General features: G+C 40.9%; 1 protein-coding gene across 3 annotated transcripts in view; it reads right to left on the bottom strand.

The window, feature by feature from the left end:
* PTPRG (protein tyrosine phosphatase receptor type G) overlaps window positions 1-16,667 on the bottom strand; it is a 709,519-nt gene that overhangs the window by 238,969 nt on the left and 453,883 nt on the right. The gene's annotated exons all lie outside the window — the stretch shown is intronic.

The following is a 16,667-nucleotide window of genomic DNA, read 5'->3' as shown; positions in this document are numbered from 1 at the left end:
ACCAGATGTCATGCTTATCTTTCCCACAGCAAACAAACTCATGCCTTCAGAATATTAAGCACTAGCTAGAGAAATTTCAAATATATTAAAAGCAAGGCAGTGAAGTTCAAAATGCAGATAATCGCTTACAAATTACTGATTTCCTTTGGAGAGCGATTACATTTATAAATATGAATACAGTCTATATTAAACCAAGAAAAATGACACTCAAATATCTGTCAAGAGTTTGATGTACCCTTAGGAAAAAAAAAATTTTTTTAAAGCCAGAGAATGCACACTAACACATCCTTCTGTCAAATGGCATTGAAACTAGAAAAGCAAATGGATTTAAGAGACTCTGATCTAAAGAATAGTTTAAAAATTAATGTGTGGCCTAAGCTGAGCTCCTTGGCTACTCTGGGTATCTCCCCCTTCTCTAGCAACAAAGCAACATGCAAATGAATCTGACAGAGTGAAGGCAATTTATTAACATGTAAATACGGATGAGGTATTTTCCTTATGGCTTAAATCTAACACTCAATAGCAGTTGATGTTTGATTTTTCTCTTTTGTCTTTTTAAAGTCATGCAATAAGGAAGTGAAGGGCTAGCCAGAGTTCTAAAGACTGGTCATTTCTTGTTATACAGAATGGCGGTCTCTATATTTTTTAGATCATGCACCTACCCCGCTGGTACAAATTTTTTTGTGCGCATGCCATCACCACTCTTTTTGTTCACTGATAAATGATACACCTGGGGGTGCCTGGGTGGCTCAGTTGGTTAAGCGTCCGACTCTTGATTTGGGCTCAGGTCATGATTCCAGGGTGGTGGGATCGAGCCCTGCATCAGGCTCTGTGCTGAGCATGGAGTCTGCTTAAGATTCAATCTCTCTCTCTCTCTCTCTCTCTCTGTCCCTGTGCGTGTGTCTCCCTCTGTCCCTCTCCTCCATTCACGCTCCTTCTCTCTCTCTCTAAGAAAAAAAAAAAAAAAAAAAAATGGTACACCTGTATTCCTGTACTAAATAATATAATGTGTTCATTCTAAACACACACAGAAGCGAAAACAAAAAATGAATGGAATAAGGGTGAAATAAACACTTTCAAAATATGATGCTAATCTTTACATTACTATTTTGTAACTTCACAAAATATAATTTTAGGTGAGATTGATAGTTAATGGTAAGAGACACAAAAGCACCTATCAAATTATCTTGATAACTTACAGTTTTTATGTCTGATCCCATCAGATCCTCATTAGTTTTTACCCATAAGATGGCTGACAGAGAGCATGTTGATCAAGCCATTTGTCTATTTGGGGAATAATGGTTTAGTTACAAACATAATATTAACACATAGATTCGCTTACACAGGGATACGTAAAATGCAATTGACTGTAATATGCTGAGAGCAATTGAATGCTCACGCCTTTCAGCACACCTTTCTTTCCACTGGATAGCTGCCACAGAAGACTTGACCACCTGGCACACAGACCACGTGAGGGCGCCAGCTGCCATGTATATATCAAATATCAATAAAGCTTTCTTTTAAAAAACATAAAAAACAACATTTTAGCAAACAGTCTTCCCTGAGCCCCAATGGTTCAAGGTTATGCAGCTCACGTTGGAGAATAATTTTATCATGTATCAGAATTCCCCAGAATAGCTTAAAGAAAATATAGATTCCTAAGCCTGAAATCAGAAATTCCATTAGATCCAGGGTGAGGCCCTGGAATCGCAAGAGTTTAATTCCAAATCAGGTATTCTGTGCTTTGAGAAACTCCAAACGGGTTTGCAAATATGACAGGAAGTAATTTGCAAATGACTATTAGCAACACATCGTTCCATGCTTAGAACACTGCTTTCTAGTACAACAGTTCCTCATCAGGAGGGCACACGTCTGGGCTCCCATCCCATCCAGTAAGTCCAGAGCAGAGTCGCATGGCAGCCAGCTTTGGACACTACGACCCTAGCACCTCTCCCGTCCAAACTGGCCTCAATTTGGGAGGCCTGCTACCACCTACACCTTGTTCACAGGACACATGCAGTTAAGTGTTTGTAGGATTCATGGCCGATGGAAAGAATGGGAGCCTGATGTCATACCGTCAGGACACGTGAAGGTGTGCCTGAGTTGTGCTCCTAAGTTGCTTTATTTACTGCCTATGGCACACCTGGAGGTTTGACACCCCCCACCCCCACCCCCACCTCTGGTAACGAAGTTCTGATTTTCTTTGGGTAGCAACTCCTTCCCCACCTTTAGAAGAAAAGCTTTCTATGGAGCCTTGGGCTGATGGACATGTGATCCATTCAGAAGAAGTTAAAATTAAATGGAAAATTTCCTAGAAATAGTCCAGGAAGTATTCTCTTTTCCACGGGATTTGAACCTAGGAAGATATTAGCTGGAGTTGCTGTAGGCAATGCCAAGAAGACTGACTGCCTGCTTGAGAAGAGGAGCCGGGGCCATAGAGATTCCTGATAACTTGTCTTTATGGTCATAAATCAATCCTACCCCTGGACTTTGCACTTATGTGGGCCACTAAGTTCCCACGTTTTTCTCAAGGATTCTGTAGTTTCCAATCAAAACAATACTAACACAGCTGTGCAAGGCATTATCCCTGTTCCTCCATTTTCTTCTGTAAAAAAACAAAGCCACTGTGTTGTCTCATGCACCTGCCAAGTCTGTATTTCTATTACTTTACACAAGTCAAGAATCACTACATTTATGTTTTATCTGTTGTACCTGTTTTAACGATTTCCCTTTTCAGATACTATCTTTTTCCTAATATTATTGACGTCCACTAAAACACTACCACAGGCTTCATTTTTCAGTCCATTGACAACTTAAAAAAAAAAAAAACCTCCTTGGTGTCAACTTAGTCACACATTCAATTATTTCTAATATTTTCCCACTTTAAGACCATTTTTGATGGTTTTCAATGTCCAGGAGAAACAAGATAAATTCTATGAAAAGTCACATGAGGGGTGCCTGGGTGGCTCAGTTGGTTAAGCATCCAACTTCGGTTCAGGTCATGATCTCCCTGTTCCCAAGTTCAAGCCCTGCATTAGGCTCTGTGCTGACAGCTCAGAGCCTGAAGCCTGTTTCAGATTCTGTACCTTCCTCTCTCTCTCTGCCTCTCCCCCGGCTCTCCTCTGTCTCTCTCTCTATCTCAAAAATAAATAAACCTTTAATAAGAAGTCACATGAAAATTACTTCCCAAAACCACTGTAATTCAGCCAACAAAATTTAGCTTTCCTCAGAATTTATCTAAACAGCTCAGGAATATTTTTCTTCCCTGCTTTCAATTCCTTTTGACTTACCATGCAAGCTGAGTACTGCAGAGTTCATAAAGTGCTCTAAGTGTAAATTTCCCTACAAGTTTTCCCATCAACCTGTTATGGTATTGTGAACCCATGAAAGTTCAAGAACAAATTACCTCCCAGCATTTTTTTGCTACTTATCTAGAAAAGACAGGCAAAAATCTAACAATCCAGTTGATAATTTTAATGGGCACAAGACAATGAAAATCCTGCACATCACTTAGAAAGTTACTGCGTAAAGGTGCATTTGATCACATGAAACAAGTATCTTCAAAGTAAACTTATTAAACATGCACTGCCATGTAAATATTTCAAATGGGAAAGATATTTTCTACCAGACTGAAACGCTGAAAATTACTTCTAAAAAGCCCTTCTATATCCAGTATACCAAATGGCTAAGCACCTCATTAATGTATTTGGAAATGGAGACATTCTATAAGCTAAAACTCATTTTCAAGGCAAAAAGAAGCACGCATAATCTGGGGCATCACTTTTAAAAACCAAACACGCTGTTCACGTTATAGTCTTCCCTCCTTATTCACCATTTTGCTTTCCAGTTACCTGCGGTCAACCACAGTCCAAAGCAAATGATCCTCCCTCTGTTTTCAGTAGTAGCCTAATGTTCCGTCACAGCACCTATGTCATTTACCTTACTTCATCTCATCACATGAGCAGAATACAGTACCATTAGACTTTTTGAGAGAAACCACATCCACATAACTTTTATTATGGTATATTGTTAATAACTGTTCTATTTTATTGCCATGGTAAATCTTTCACTGTGCCTAGTTTATGAATTAAACGGTACCATAGGTATGTAGGTATGGGAAAAAACTTAGTATATATAGGGATTAGTACTGTCCGTGGTCTCAGGGATCCACTGAGGGTCCTGGGATGTATCCTCCATGAATAAGGGGAGACTACCGTATATAGACCTCAAATGGACAGGAAGTTGCTTAGCACTGAGTTAGTTGAAGGATACAAAAAAGGTACAATGAGAGATTTTCTTTCCCTAGATCCTGTTTTATTTTTAAAAATACTTCTTAGGGGCTCCTGGGTGACTCAGTTGGCTAAGTATCTATCTGACTCTTGATTTCAGTTCAGGTCATGATCTCACAGTTTGTGGGTTCAAGCCCCAAGCCAGGCTCTGAGCGGACAGGGAGGAACCTGCTTAGGATTCTCTCTCTCCCTCTCTCTCTGTTCCTCCCCTGCTTGCTTGTATGTGCGTGTGTGTGTGTGTGTGTGTGTGCACATATGTGCACACGCACACGTGCACACACTCTCTCTCAAAATAAATAAACTTCAAAAAAAACTTGAAAAAACACTCTTTAAGATCGTCCCTTCTCACACTGTTTTGATAACTTCAAATTTGTGTCAAAGTCATTTCTCCTTTTAGTTCATAAAAATTCAGTTATACATTGTATCTAGTCTGAAAAGGCCAGAGAGAGAAACAGGCAGCCGGCCACTTGTTCAAGCTTATCTCAAACTTCCTTTACTCAGAGCCTTTAATTAAATGAAAGTTATGTGCCTTCACTGGACCAGTTTTTGAATTATACATATTCTTTTCCTTTGTTCCCTGCAAGAGGGGAAAAAGAACGTGTTCACCTTTACAGATCAAATAAAATATGATGACACAGCAATTAGGGAATGTTGGTAACCCGCATGATTCTAGATGGAGAATAACGGACCACATTTTCCTTCAGTGTCGGTCTGTAGTGTTCCAAGGCTTCCAGAGACTCAAAGAGACCAGATGGTAAATGAAAAAGGTAGTAAGGAGACATAAATTTGTAAAAGTTGTTCTTCCTGTTGATAACATTACAGTGTTTTCCTACCTCCCAACTTTACAAGAAGTAATTAAAAGCTACTGTCGTTTTCCATTGAATAGATGGAAGGATTTACTCCTACCTATCATATCTGCACTTAGTGGTCACAAAATATATCTTGGGAGAAATAGGGGGACTTAGACTGTTCTGTTCCCTTTACCCCCACCATCTAAGTCAAAGGCAGGTAGCAGAAAAGTTATAAATTGTCAAACGAGCGCGTCACAACCCCCATTACCCACCTCAACTTGACTAGTTTTTTTGGCTGTATAGACACTGCTTCATAGGGGCGTGTTTCGTCTAATCCTGGAAAAGAGCAACATTCACTGTCCCTTTCTTTTCTTTCTTTTTAAAATCGGGCTTTTTTTTTTTTATCATCACTACATAATTCACCCTCTTTTCTCCATAAAACAACATTATTATGTTAACATGTTATATTAAATATGAAACACTCAGAGGCGGCTTGCAGAGGTAATTGTCTTACTTTCAGCAGGCTTCTAAGAAAAGCAAGTTTAGCTTCCCAATATGAAATATAGTAATTAATGGAGTGTCAGGTTACTAATGCACATTTAAAAAAATAGGAGTGAAATTAGCTATGCATCCCACTGTTTTAACTGCAGACTGGAGCTAAAGAAGCATGCTGGCTTGTTTTTTGCATTCATGTAAATCTCAACCTGAAATCTGTTTTAAAAAGGCAGGGGAGGGAGTAGTAAGGACAGGAAAAGAGTAAGGCTTACTGAATTTATGAACCCAAAAGCCTCTGCTGGAATGATTTCTATCTGGGACAAAAGGGGCCTTCCATCCTGAGGCATGAGCCATCTCTGTAGAAGTCAGCATTGACGCCCAGAATTAGAGAGGCGAATGCATATTATATAAGGGGACAGCTGAATGGGGGAGAAAGAACTTGAACTTCATGTAAGTCTGAAACTGTGAGCAAGGCACTCAGGGAGTTGTGCACGTGCAACAAGAAACCCAAACAATCCCTACATTCGGCACAAGGCAATTAGACAGAAGTCCATGGGGCTGTGCAGGCAGCGTATTTTAAACACAAAGACCAGGATTTAAACTCGAGATGATGGTTGCAAACCCAGCAGATATGCGTTTTAATTCTGGGCTCTCTTTGTGACTCTGGCACTTACACACATGGGCAGGTTACCCTCTCCAAGGTATCATCCAGAATATGGGATTTAATATTACCTACTTCGCCCATTTGTGAGATTTAATGACACGATGTTCGTAATTAGCTCAGCACCCAATCAGTGCCCAATAAAGGCTAGTGGTTATTATTGGGCTAGTTTTCCGATGCATATGGTAGGTCTAAAACATCCTTCAAGGAGGGGTCAAAACAATCCAGGTTAAATAACAAATATCTACCACTAAACCTAAAGATGATCTTCCCAAAAGGTTTTTTCAACATTCTTCCTTTGAGTGAAATCACACAAATATTTATTTTTTTGAGGTACAGTTGACATATACAGAGATTTTTGGGAAATCTTTGACTATGAGAAATGTGACTAGTTCAGATTGTAGGTGATAAATGAATTCTGAAAGTCTGATTTTTTTTTAAGTCAGCACATAGCCATAAGAGACAGAAAGCTCCCGCCGTCAGGCTAAACATAGAGAAGAAAAGACATGAACTTAAATCAAAGGTAGCAAATAGGTTTAATCTTGCATGTGAATGCTGAGTAATTGGTGGTGGCTTCTTGGCTCCAATCTTCCAGAAGGATGAAGGAAGTTTCTTCGACTCAGGGGAAAGGATTCTATGATCAGTTAGTGAGATCTAGCACGGGCTCAGGAGCTATACTCCGAAGGCACTTATAATTCCTGCACTATACACTGCTGTCATCCTCCCGGAAAAAAAAGGAAACGCCCGTGGAGGGTGGACAGTCACACCGAAGGGAGAAAAACAGATGAGCTCCTGCAGGGTGCACCCCTCCATGTACCTTCGATGCATGGATAGAGCAGAGTAGATGCAAATGCACAAGGACATCTTTTGGGGGACTCAGCAACATCCTCCAATTCTACGTAGTGCTGCAATACCCTTCTTACCTAACAGGTTATAACTGGCCTCCTGCACAAGGTTTATAACAGAAGGTGCCCTGGTGAGGCAAATGGAGCTTCCCATACTTGATAGTTATGGCCTTCGTAACACCTGTGAGAGGCAATGCAACCATCTCATGTGGGGAAGGTGAGGGAAGACAGCACCTCTCAGAGTCAGCCGCCTAATGAATCCACCTAGAGGGTGCACTGGTCCAGCTGGAACACTGTCCTTGAGATGGCCTGGCTAAACAGTCATCCAGTCTTCGGCCCTACCCTCTGTCTCACCTTGCCCCACCAAAATGCAACAGTCACATTTCAAAACTGGCATCTATGAATGAATGCCAAGCTTGCACTCTAAAAGGTAAAGCTTGAGTTTCACGGTCAAGGGACTTCCACGAGGTTTATGGGGAGGGAGGAGCTGAGAACCATGAGTTATATAGGTCATGACCTACTAAGAGAAGACTTAACATATTTCATTCAAGATAATGACTAGGGAACAATGGTGAATGCTGAGTGACTGTCCCTACTCTACACGTATTAAGGTATGACAACTCATGACTAAGGGCACTTGACATGATACAGAGAACAGCAGCTTTCAGGGTCATGCAACCTAATTACGCGTGTCATTTATATGTTTTCTGATTTGTAGAGCTTCGAATCTAAAAATTGGACAAAATGAGGTTGGATGCTGTGCAATTCATGTCTTTTGAAGAATCAAAAAGAATGAAAAAGTCCAGTGAGGAGAAAAAATGTATCTGTTTCCTTTTCTGTTTCTTGGCTAAGGGCTGTACGGCTAACCCGACACCGGCTTTGGAGCCTCCAAGTGGGTAAATTTAAATTTCCTTCAGATAAATGTTTTCCCAAATGAGAAAATGCTATTTTTAATGAAACCAAATAGCCTTAATTGGTTGTGATGGGAAGTAAACTCAGAGATAAACACTGCATAAATAATTCAAGGCTTTCCATCTGGGGAAACTTCTTCCTGAATTGGATAACGAATATTCGACCTAAGACAGAGCTTGCATCATTTGAAAAGCAACAACTGAAATCTAAGCTAACGTGCAAACACATAGCTAAGAATCAAGGCAGCATTCCGGACAACTCTTGAGGGCTTCACAAAATGGCTGCCTCCAACCCCAACACCGCCCCCTCCCCATTTTTGCAACGAAAGCAAATAAAAAACACTCACCCGGGTCACACTCTTTTAGCATCTCCTCCACCACCATGCTGTTTAATTTAAAATAAATTACCTTGCTCAGGCTTAATTAAAAGAAAGGGTAAGAAATGGCCCCAAGTTTCCAGGACATATATAATAAACTCCATTAAGTATTAAGGGCTATAATAAACATACAGGAGAAAGTAAATAAGAATACAGAAGGGTAATTAATTCCAATGGGTGACGAAGGAAAGCTTAATGGAAGAGCTGGCATTTGGGCTGAGCAATGACGTATCTGAGATTAGAAGGATATTAACAATAATGACAATATGGCTGCATAATATATGTTATTGATTATTTTTACTTTTTATTAATAGCCCCAACTAAGATTTCAGGAGTATTTACTGTGTAGCTGGCCCCAAACTGACAGCTCATTTAATCCCACAGTCATCTCAGGAGGGTAGCATCACTATTAACTTTAAGGATGGGGACACCGGCCACAGGGAGGTGATTTGCTCCCTACTCCCTACCACACGGCTACTAAGCAGCAAAGGTGGGAATCTGCATATAATCAGATTCTGGCAATCCTGCCTCTGAAAATGGTCAGCATTTGAAATCTGATAGTCATTTCGAAAGGCTGTAAAGAGACAGCCAGAGGAAAGGAAGAGGGGCTCATGGCCGGGTAAGAGGGTGATAATGATCAGTGGCAATGGAATCCCCCCAAGAAATGTGAAGATTTCCACCTTAGTCTCAATATTCCTTCTAGCTCTTGGTACACATTAGTCAGCTGCACACTAACCACTTTAATTTTTGAAAAGCTTCCCGATTTTCCTAACGGGCTCTGACAGAGATTTTAAAGCTGCATTTCATCGATAATTCTATTTCCTCTTTCATATACTTTTTAACTAAATCATACCACCCCTTGGACAGGAGTTGGGTCTTTCACTTTTTTGGAACCTATACGAGAGGCTGTCATGATCCCCATAATAAAACTGGCAGAACTTTAGAAATAAAACCGAGCCCTGACGTAAGCTTGTTTTTCTACACCTACATCAAGATGCCCTACATTCTGCACACATGAATCCCCCAAGTTGCTGCATTTTTAACAAAGGGCAGAAAAAGACCTTTTAAAACACAGGACAATCTTATCTGTCCTTTAAAAATAAAACAAAGCCACTCTTCTCCCCTGTTGGGTTTCTTTATTCTCTCCTGCAAAGGGTTCTATAGTGGTTGCATAAGAGGACAAATTCTAATTGCATGATCCCAAGGCAGATATAAAAATTCTTTAATAAAATAAACACCGGCACATTAAAATCATTCTGGAATAGGCAGAAAAGTCATTTGGTGATAATTGAATGTTGATTTAAAAAGTCTTGATGTGTGCTGCTGGAGAGAGAAAATAGAATATGAAAATAAACAATATTGCGTTTTGGAAGGCAAAATGCTGGAGGTGTACCTATAGCGTTGATTCTACAAAATAAATATAGAAGCCTAATGAAAAAACATATTGGGCTTCCTTGCATTTGTGGAGATAATCTTATATGATCAAATTAAACAGAACAGAAAAATGAGTTTTGCCTTCCTTATGCCTTCTGTTAAAAAAGAAAATTTCAAACTGATGAACTTATTATCCCTATCTAGCCTAATAAACTCCTTGACACATGTTGCTCAATGAGGAAAAAAAAAAAATGCCCTGAAGAGTATCTTCCAACTAGAAATTTATTTTTACTACAGTGTGGTTAATTGTATGCAAGTAAAGGATTTGACCCTTTTACAATGTGGGCCAAAGACAAAAGGTCACAACCTTAACTCTGTAGCCTACGCTGCCTGATGTTGTTCTGAGATGCAAACACGATTCATTCAAGGAGGTAACTGATACTTACCTAGCACCTACCGTGTACCAAGGTAACTGCTGAATGCTGAGCACACAGGGATGAACGGGGCCACAAGCATCAGCATCGCCGGAAAGCTCATGGTCTCAAGAGAAAGACAAGGAGGAAAGGAGGCACACTGGGACAGAAGCTTTGAAAGGACAAGGTGACCCAGGAACACCTAGAAGAGGCATCCGAGTAGGCAGGTGGAGGTCTAAAGGTTTCCAGAACAAAGCAACTAAGATGAGATGTAGAAGAAAACTAACAGGCTAGAGAGGCCATATGGAGTAGGGAAGAAAATTTCAGGCGAAGAAACAATTGGCCTTAAAGACCAGTAATGTAGAAAGAGAGCATGAGGCCTGGGATAACTGACAGATGATCAGAAAGATTAAGTACAGCAAGAGTTTTAGTCTAAGAAGGACATATTGTAGAACTCCCAGGTTTTTAAAACATGGACAGTAAACCACCCTGGGGCTTGTTCTGAAGGCACATAGTCATTTGGATCCCGCCTTCAAAGCCCCGGCCAATTTCACACCAATCCCTGGCCATGGCTTTACAAGGGTAAGGCCACGTTAGTGCTGGGAACACTGTTTACATCTCTGCCTCCATAACTGCAGGGGAAGCTCCAGGTGAAATGTGCCCAGGAATCCCAGGAGCTCCAGCAGTAACTGGCAGCCAGGCCAGACATGCAGTGACCCTCTGAGAGGCAGTTCACAAAGCAGTAAGGAGCTGAGGCAGGTCTGGATTCTGACCTCAGCTCACCAGTTTCCTGGGTCAAAGCCCTGGGTAAACTAAATTCTGTCCAGTTAAGAGGGACGATGACCGTACAAAATTAAGAATTGGGTTAAACGACATAATGCAGGCAAAGTATTTAGCACTGTGTCTATCACATGGTAATAGTTAATACAAGAGAGCTACCATCATCATATTCTCCACTATCATTATCATCAAAATCCTCATCACCACCTGCATCATCATCACTATCACCATCATCATCACCACTATTGTCTCCATTACCCAAATCACCGACATCGCCATGTAGGAGCAAAAACATCTAGTGGAAGATTTTGCAGGCCGAAATGAGAAATTCCTTTTTAGCTCACCACTTTAATAGAGGAGAATTTCCCAGAACATCAGATGGTGAGGGGGAAGGCCAAAGGTGATTTCTAAGCAAAGTGGGAGAAATCTGGATATTCCAAGCAAGGGATCATAGCTTTTATCTGAAGGGAGAGATTTTGGAGAATCTCCTTGCGCTACAAAGGGGAAGGAATCCAAAGACACCCTCAATCGTTTGTCAGTTTCAGACACAGAGGCCTATCTGTTTCACATACGGTATCATCTCCACCATTTGACCACAACCACTCACACATGGGAAAATATGACGGTTTTCTTCAAGTGCTACAAGAGAAGAAACAGCCTTCTGTGTCCTGGCATCCCCAAAGCCTTCGAAGTCTCCAAGTCAACCGTTCTCTGAAACAGCGCTGCAAAGAAGGAACTCTGCTCTTCAAATGCACATATACACAAAAATACAAACATAGCAAATATTTAATGAACATTTAATATGTCGTGGACGCCCAGCAGAAAACTCCATATATACATCAGCTCGTCTGACTCACAACAACCACAAGAATCAGACATGACCATCTCCCTTTGATAGAGGTAGAAAATGATCTAAGAAAAGGTTAGGGGCAGCTGGGTGGCTCAGTAGGTTAAACGTCTGAGTCTTGACTTCGGCTTGGGTCATTAACTTGCAGTTTGTGAGTTTGAGCCCTGCGTCGGGTCTGTGCTGACAGCGTGGAGTCTGCTTGGGATTCTCTGTCTTCTCTCTCTCTGCCCCTCCCCGACTTGTGTTCCTTCCCTCTCTCTCAAAAATAAATAAACTTAAAAAAAAAAGAGAAAAGGTTAAGTGTCTTGACCCAGACTAAGCCAAGTGGGTGGGGCCAGGCCTCCAAGCTCAGTGTGTGGAACATCATCACCTCTGCCTACTCTCTACATCTGTCTCCTGCAGCACGTCAACACCAGCACTTAGCCTGAGTGAGCCAGCTGATCAGAGTCAGTAAGATTCTCGAAGCTACTGTACACAGAGGGCACACGATGGCTTTAAGAGCTATAAACCGCAGAAGCCTAAGATAAGGCTCTCTCAAAACACAAATCAACGTGTGGACTCATTCCTACCTGATGTCGCTGACCAAGATCTCAATTCCTGAACTCTGCTTCCCTACGTTCCACTCTAAAACTCCACTCATGGGAACCATTGCAACTTCAGATAAACTCAGAGTAGACAAAATGACGTGTCTGTAAGGTCTCAGAGAGCTTCCATGGGAAAGAAAATTATATGTCTTAATCACTACCCACAACACATTCCCTGTAGGTGCTCAATGCTAGATAAATACATTTCTTAAAGCGTGCCTTTGTGTCTGGCATCTTACAAGACATTAAAACTGATATTTGGGGGAAAATTGCCTCCAATTTGTGAAACTTGGAATCTACTTTGGTGTATGAAATATAAATATGTTTAGAAAATGAAAACGCTTTCTTCTTATGTTCATTAGGAGGAGTCTTTCAAAATTTAGAGGCAATCCTCATGTTATGTTTCATACACAGATGCACCAAGCAGCTATAAAAGCAACTTTTTAAATATTAAACACTTGGAGATGGTTGTCGGCTGGAAATGTAACTACCTATAAAAAATACTTAACACTGAAAACCATCAAAACCAACGATTTCTTATTAAATCTATTTAATGTCAAGAGTGTCTCACTGAGTAGAATAACTTTTTAAAATATTTAACACATAGAGTCACTCGGAGTCTGAGAAGGTATTTTTTATTAAACATACTTAATGATTAGCACTACTCTAACGCTGGGGAAAGAGGCAAGCGTTGTAACTATTACAAAGCAAAGGCGCTGAGTGTTTGTAGCTGTGCCGACAGCAGACTGGACTCCTTATAAAGCGTATTTAAGGATCACCAGCTGGAGGCGTCCTGTCCCTACAAAGACAATCACCCCAAACATATTCTCAAATCGAGTTAACACACAGGCACATCTGTTTCTATCATACCTGAAATTAATTTCTTGGAATGCTAAACAATAGTTCTATACATAGACTCTCTTCACATCTACCACAATATCAATCTGAAGTTCAAATTTGTGACATGACTATGATTTGCCTTAACAGAAGGAAAATGTGGCACAAACACCAAAGTATTTGGAAAACCTGTTTTCACATAGCTACTACTCATCTTGCTTCCACAATTTTATTAAAGGAAAAAGAGATTTCCCTCTCTTATCACATGAAAACACTGATTCTTTATGGTAAGGAACTTTCCAGGAGTTTCTTACTAGCTTAAAAAAAATCCATTTTACTTAAGTTGTACATGTAAACACTTCTTTTTTTTAAAAAACATCACTCTATCAGAAAAAAAAATCACCCTATCTAGATCTAGACATACCTATAGATAGATAGATGCATCTACATACGTATACCTTTGCCTTATTTCAGTTGTGACAGTTCTGGTGACAAGGTATTAAAGCATAACTATTCATTGGATAAATTCTAACACATTTAATCACACATTTAATCAAATGCTCTACAAACTTCTATTTCAGGGTGTTTTCCCAATTTTGAAGGTAGTCCTGTATCACCACCTACAAGGTTATTTGTGGCAAGACAGACTTCCGAAGAAAAAGAAAAGAACAAAAATCCCTTTCTGTTAAAAATTACACATCTTGGAGACACTTCTCTAAAGAAGACATCCAGATGGCCAACAGGCACATGAAAAGATGCTCAATGTCGCTCCTCGTCAGGGAAATACAAATCAAAACTACACTAAGATACCACCTCACGCCGGTCAGAGTGGCCAAAATGAACAAATCAGGAGACTATAGATGCCGGAGAGGATGTGGAGAAACGGGAACCCTCTTGCACTGCCGGTAGGAATGCAAACTGGTACAGCCGCTCTGGAAAAGTGTGGAGGTTCCTCAAAAAATTAAAAATAGACCTACCCTATGACCCAGCAGTAGCACTGCTAGGAATTTACCCAAGGGGTACAGGAGTGCTGATGCATAGGGGCACTTGTACCCCAATGTTTATAGCAGCACTCTCAACAATAGCCAAATTATGGAAAGAGCCTCAATGTCCATCAACTGATGAATGGATAAAGAAATTGTGGTTTATATACACAATGGAGTACTACGTGGCAATGAGAAAGAATGAAATATGGCCCTTTGTAGCAACGTGGATGGAACTGGAGAGTGTGATGCTAAGTGAAATAAGCCATACAGAGAAAGACAGATACCATATGTTTTCACTCTTATGTAGATCCTGAGAAACTTAACAGAAACCCATGGGGGAGGGGAAGGAAAAAAAAAAGAGGTTAGAGTGGGAGAGAGCCAAAGCATAAGAGACTCTTAAAAACTGAGAACAAACTGAGGGTTGATGGGGGGTGGGAGGGTGGGTGATGGGTATTGAGGAGGGCACCTTTTGGGATGAGCACTGGGCGTTGTATGGAAACCAATTTGACAATACATTTCATATATTGAAAAAAAAAATTACACATCTTGGGACCTCTTTTAATCTCCAAAGCAAACCCATGAGGCAAATAGTTTCATCCCTATTTAGCAGGACCAGGAAGAGGCTAAGAAAGGTTAAGCTGGAACAGGAGTGAACTCTTATCTTTTTGACTTCATCCTCTCTCTTTACTGTTCCAACATGTCAAGGCTCAGTGCTATAGACTGAATGTTTGTGTCCCTTCAAAATTCTTATGTTGAAGCAGACACTAGGACAGGTTTTAGAGATGGGGCCAATGGGAGGTAATGAAGAGTATGTGCTCTCATGATGGGATTTGCGTCCTTATACAAAGACAGCAGAGAGCTTGCTCTCTCTCTCTCCCAGTGTACAAAGAAGGGATCGTTCGAACAAATAGCAAGATGGCTGCTGTTTACAAAGCCAAGAGAAGGGGGTCTCTAAATGGAACCTACCTTGCCAGCACCTTGATCTTGGCCTTCCAGCCTCCAGAACTGTGAGAAATAAATTTCTCTTATTTAAGCCACTCAGTTACTGATATTTTGTCATGGCAGCTGGGCTGAGTAATACACTCAGCGACAGCTGAAAATTCCTAGATGGACTGGAAATTTGATTAGAGATGGAAGAGTCTGACTTGAGTGCACGAGAGCAAGTCTAGGAAACCTGAGCATCTAGACCGGAGTTTCTCAAAAAGAGGCCATCTTGCCCCGCGATGAACATTTAGTGTATCTGTCAAAACATGGGAGGAAATGCTACTGGCATCTAGTGAGAAGAGGCCAGAGATGCTACTAAACATCCCACGAATCACAGGACAGCCCCCACGACCTAGAATTACCTGGCCCATGGGAATGCAGGCTGATGCAGCCACTCTGGAAAACAGTCTGGAGGTTCCTCAAAAAATTAAAAATAAAAACTACCCTACGACCCAGCAATGGCACTACTAGGTATTTATCCAAGGGATACAGGTGTGCTGTTTCGAAGGGACACATGCACCCCCATGTTTCTAGCAGCACTATCAACAATAGCCAAAGTATGGAAAGAGCCCACATGTCCATCAATGGATGAACAGATAAAGAAGATGTGGTATATATACACAATGGAGTATTACTTGGCAATCAAAAAGAATGAAACCTTCCCATTTGCAACCATGTGGATGGAACTGGAGGGTATTATGACAAGTGAAATTAGTCAGTCAGAGAAAGACAAAAATCATATGACTTCATTCATACGAGGACTTTAAGAGACAAAACAGATGAACATAAGGGAAGGGAAACAAAAATAATATAAAAACAGGGAGGGGGACAAAGAATAAGAGACTCACAAATATGGAGAACAGAGGGTTACTGGAGGGGGTGTGGGAGGGGGGATGGGCTAAATGGGTAAGGGGCATTAAGGAATCTACTCCTGAAAGCATTGTTGCACTATATGCTAACTAATTTGGATGTACATTTTAAAAAATTAAATTAAAAAAAGGGGGAAATCTAAAAAAAAAATTACCTGGTCCCAAATATCAGTAGAGTGTTAAGTTCAGAAACCCCTGCACTGGGGGCATTTCCTGGCATATATTATGTCCTCAAGAAACACTGTCGCGTAGGTATGCTTTCGAGCACCTTCTCTGTCAGGCAATGCCTTTGGCTATAAGTAAAACCAGGCCCTGGTCCTTCTGCAGGTGCGTTCACATTCCACAAAAGGAAATGAATCTCCCAGAAGCACCAGAGAAGAGTCAGGTAGGGGTGACCTACTTTACAAGTAGTATAAACTCTCCAGAGAAAGGAGATATCCAAGTATGGAAGACACATGGGACAAGGAGAGGCAGATTAAAGTTAAGATTGGAGATGTTAATTTACAACATCAAGAGACATGCCATCAGCCCTATAATCTGGCACCAGGATTTATCTGGCTACAACCGAATGTATTATTCCATGACCCCTGGGGCCAGAATGACTGGTTCCCACTCTGGCCCCTT

Source organism: Panthera uncia, chromosome A2 (genome assembly GCF_023721935.1).
Source record: "Panthera uncia isolate 11264 chromosome A2, Puncia_PCG_1.0, whole genome shotgun sequence".
Lineage (NCBI taxonomy): Eukaryota > Metazoa > Chordata > Mammalia > Carnivora > Felidae > Panthera > Panthera uncia.
The sequence above is the reverse complement of the archived record's forward strand: the minus strand, read 5'-3'. Positions and strand labels throughout refer to the sequence as shown.